This window comes from Fukomys damarensis, unplaced genomic scaffold, assembly GCF_012274545.1.
Source record: "Fukomys damarensis isolate Sample0158 unplaced genomic scaffold, DMR_v1.0_HiC HiC_scaffold_18, whole genome shotgun sequence".
NCBI lineage: Eukaryota > Metazoa > Chordata > Mammalia > Rodentia > Bathyergidae > Fukomys > Fukomys damarensis.
The window spans coordinates 16466900-16472066 of record NW_022900930.1 but is presented as its reverse complement, the minus strand read 5'-3'; positions in this window follow the sequence as shown (position 1 = coordinate 16472066).

The following is a 5167-nucleotide window of genomic DNA, read 5'->3' as shown; positions in this document are numbered from 1 at the left end:
TTCTCTCTCCAATTATTAAGTTTGTCTATTAAATTACAGAGATTGGTATTAAGGTAAAGACATTTCATGAAAAAACTTAAAAGTATTCTGTGCACATTTTTAATATTAAATCTTATGATGAAAATTAAATCTTGGGTACTCTAATAAAAATGTTAATATGAAAATTGGATAAAAATACTATAATAAGGATAAGAACTACTTTATTTCAGGCCTACTCTGTCAAATTCTTAATTTTTATGTAGAGGTATGCAAAATGTGAAAATATTGATAATAAAGCATTGAAGTAATTTGTATTCACCCAGATAATAAAGTACTATGGTTTTAGAATTGTATTTTCAGGTTAGATTAAATTTACTAACGATATTTGCATTAGATGACTATTAACAAAAGATTTCTCTCTCTCTCTCTCTCTCTCTCTCTCACACACACACACACACACACACACACACACACAGATAATAAAGCATTGAAGTAATTTGTATTCACCCAGATAATAAAGTACTATGGTTTTAGAATTGTATTTTCAGGTTAGATTAAATTTACTAACAATATTTGCATTAGATGACTATTAACAAAAGATTTCTCTCTCTCTCTCTCTCTCTCTCTCTCTCACACACACACACACACACACACACACTTGATTTCTTTAAATGAATTAAAACAGAAAGACTGAATTGGTGAAATTTTAATATACTTGCTCTGTCGGCTTTCCACTAACTCACATACATGTTCTACTTGAATCTGTAACACTTCTATATGATTAAAAATGCAATTTGTTTTTCACTCTCCAGTAAACTTTAAGAAAAATCATGTGCTCATAAGCTTTTGGAAGTTAGTTGAATTTTGAGCTTTTGAGATAATTTCTTATTTTCTGTTAGACTGTCCTACAGTACTTCTTTTGGAAATATCATTATTTGTACTTTTCTCAGTTGTTCCATAATACTTAAAGGCCACACTTTAACCCAAAGTCTATTGTTTTATTCTAAACAAGTTATTGTACAAGGTTCTTCGGAAATGGCTTTAGGTACTCAGAAACCAGTGTTCAAGAGTAGGCCCATGAAACCAGATGGTTCCCACTAACCAAGCATATTTAAATATGTAGGCACCCTTTACTTCCACCAAGATATAAAGTGTATTGGATTTTTCTGCAAACTGCTGTTTCCATCAATCTGTCATCTTCCCACTTCTGCAAAAGGGTTTGGATATAACAGAAATTATGATGTTTTGTTCTCCCTCATCTGTAACATGAAGAGAAACAGTACAGCAAGTGACGGAGGGCAGCTGGCACACTGCCATGCTGCACATTATGTGGCTTGGCCAGAGGGGCCATTCTGATGCCGTTTCAGCTGCCTGTGGCCAGCTGAGCAGTGACAAATCTTCAAAGCTAGAGATTCAAATTTATAGGTGAAATCTCAGTTTTACGTGAAATCTCCCAACATTTAAAATTTATCATTCAATTAAAACAGTTTTCTTTTTATGAGGTTCACCCAGAGCAATATTTTCAAGGTGTATTTTCTTTGTTTCCCTTTCTCAGCTAACATTACTAGTGATATTTTTGTTATTCTTTCTTTCATAGAAGTATTACTATTCAAGAACCCAGATCAGCTTCTTTGAGATTCTTTGTTGACTCAAAAGCATTAGAACCAATGCATTCTACTTCCTTCATTTAATAAATGAAAAAAAATTTGACTTTGAAGGACGCTTGTCCTTTTATCCTTATTTATGATTTTCCCAGTAACATTCCTTTGATTTTTAAAAATTAAATTTTATTTTAATTCACTATGCTTACATTGCAGTACTCGCAAGATATAGTTTCTTAAAAATTTATCTACTTTATTCACTGAGAATTTCCATTGTTATTGTTCACATAATCTTTTAATATTTCAGTTATGAAAATTCTCATTGGAGAAACTTCTATTTGATCTCTTTGTGAGGAAAACCATTACTTCTCTGATGAAAGCAGGGTCCTTAGTGTTGGGATCACTTTGGATATTCTGATCATGTTTCCTTTTCAATATGATATCTACTAAAATAAACCGGAGTCAAATTAGTGATTAATGTTTAGTAACTGAGCTGGGTGTTGTGTGCTTTCTTGCAATTCCAGCACTCAGGAGGCTGAGGCAGGAGGATCACTGTGAGTTTGGTGCCAGCCTGAGATACACTGTGAGTTTAAGGCAAGGCTGAACTACCTAGTGAGACCGTGTATTGAAAAACCAATAAATAAATAAATAAGTGGATAAATAAATTTAGTAATGGACTCTATGGAGTGTAAGTCCTGCTTTTATTTGTTTAAACCTCTTGATTTTTGTACTTGCCCTCTCTCTTATCATACATATATTTATTTTGCACCATAGTATACATCTTTCATACATCAAATAACATATTTTGAATACTTGAAAAATAAGTAAATGTGTGATTGTATCATATACATCTTTATATATAAAATATGAACTGTGTTTAAAAATTTTAATTTATTACAATAAAAGACACACTGCCATTAATCCCTTTCAAAAATATACCCTGTTATTCTTGCCACTTTCTAAAGTAGTTCTGGATATCCTTTTTCACGAGTGTCTTTAGTTGCACTGTTGTGGCTGTCTCAGTGTCTTCATTTGACTTAAAACGTTTACCTTTCAGGCTCATTTTTATTTTGGGGAGGCAGTAGAAGTTGCCCACTGCCTCACCTGGTGAATAAGGTGATAAGGTGAATAAGGTGCCGCAGTATTTTTATGAAGCTTCTTTTTCGTTGAATGGCACTCAGCTGTCACCATTATTTTTGATCACACCTCATAAAGACACTCAAGAGAGTGTTTAAGAACTGCTTGACAAAAAGACAAAACAACAAAAAAATGACAGCGTGTCCTCATCCACCTTGTTCACCATGTCTGACACCACGCCACTTCTGGCTTTTTCCCGAAGTCAGAATGAGCGACCATGAAAGGTAGACCTTTGGAATTAACTCTGGGTGTCAAGGAAGCAGGGACAGCAGCACCAAAGACTCTCATAGGAAAGGGCTTCCAGAACTGCTTCAGAAGACGGCAAGAACAACGTGATGAGTGTGTTCCAAAGCAGGAGGAATGTTTTGAGGGGATTCATGGCGATCTATCTTTTACTGAAATAAAGTTTTTGTGCTCACCATATTTTTAATCAACCCTTGTAAAAACAACCCTCAAAATAGATTGTAAGCTATTATAGTCTTCCTGATTATCCAATTTGAGTAATTTTCATTTTAAAATCAATTGTTCACATTAAACCACTAATGTGTTCTTAACGAATCTATTGCCCTATTGTGTTCATTATAGAAAGGGCGAATAATTGATCAGGCAAGTTATTATTATTTAAGGCCAGGATACTATTTTTCAGGGTGGCATGAAAAAGCTCCTATGAAATGGATAGCCAGTTTGAATTCATGTTCTTTAAAGTTCATTTCCCTTGCCTACAGAGTTCCTAAGGAAGCTACAATCCTACTCTAATGTATTTGTATATTGCATAATGCCATTTCTCAAATAAACACTTAACAGCATTTCGTGATTGGAGTACTTGGACTTTTTTCATTTTATTTGGGAAAGAGTTCACATTTTCACTAGGTGTGGAAGTAAACCAAAAGCACTATTGAAGAATTGTAATGTTCCAGGTACACTATTCTGTATAGGTGACTTCTTACTACTCTTTTAACATTCTTATAAAGTAACTGAAACACTAAGTTGCCAGAAATCCTACAACCAGTTTCCCTAAACTGGTGATCAAAACCTATCCATTGCTGCGCCCCCTTCTATGGGACTGTTTTTCAGGAAGACTAATTTTTGGGGTCTAGACAAGTCAATTTTATGCTCACCTCCAACTAGCTCACCTCTGTAATATAGTCTTTTAATATTGAAGTAAGGAGAAGATTTGGCAGTTTTGTAGATGTTATTGGACATTTTGGTGAACACTTATACACATTTGCCTCAATTGAACCCATAAAACAAAGTTATTTTAAATTTCGAAAATCAGCATAATTGAGAATGCTATGCTCCTTATAAAGATGCTTAATTCAACTCCAAATGCCCCTGACTAAATAAATTTGATTACAAAACATTTAAATTCCTTATTAGTTATGCATAGCAGTCAGAGGGGATGCCTTTGCTTTAGCCGAGCCCCAACCCATACTGCTGCATAGATCCCAGTTCTGTTGTGAATATTATCTATGCTTTGTAGAGTGAAAAGTTTGTGTGATTTTTGATGATTACCATTTGAGATTTTATACGTTTAGTTGAGAGAATGTGAGAATAACTGAAGACTGTAGCACCAAATCTGAGCCTAACTCTAATAGGTATTAATTAGGGTTTTAACCTAAGGACTCACTATAAAGTAGAATGAAATTTTTAAAAAGTCAAGCTCATAGCCATTGGATAGATCTGGGAAAAATCCCCTGCAAATTAGTCATTATTATCAGTAGGTTTTAAAAATATTTTTAATACTAATTAGTTCACCTTCAAAATAGATACCAATGAATCTGTAGATGAGAAATCCCGTGAAAACAAGTAGGGACACACAGGGGTTTAAGATCATATCCCTAATGAAATACAGAGCTTCAGCACTGTGAGAAAATTAAGACTTGGGCCAAGAATCAAAGAGGAGCTCAATAGCCTTCAGAAGGCATTTTTATAGTCTGGGATCAAGGAGGTTTCATCTGCTGAAGTACTGAAGACTAGTAATGGTCTGCTAATCTATGAGGTGCTTTTATATTGTTTTCTTTGCAATTTCTGAGTCTGTTAAAGCTTAAAAAGTAAGAGGTCACAGGCTGGAAATCAAATGTCCTCTAAATGTAAGGTGTCCCACCTTGTTTCAGTGCCATATGATGTTGATGTTCAGGAGGGCGTGGAATGCTTTTAGAGATCCCTTAAAGGTTAAAGATGTTAAGTATTCTCAGCCACTTCAATCACATTGTAGAGGGAGGGAGGGAGGGACAGAGAGAGAGAGAGAGAGAGAGAGAAAGAGAGAGAGAGAATATATATCTGTAGATGTTTAAACTCTTTCTGGAAAAACCAGTTCTGGATCAGCATTTATAGCCTCCAGGGAAGGTATTCTAGGAAGTTGACCAGAGGTGACAGGTAGGAATGAGCCTCTGGATGGTCAAAGGGAGCAACTGGCCGTTTCAGACTGGAATCGATATGTCAACCCCGGG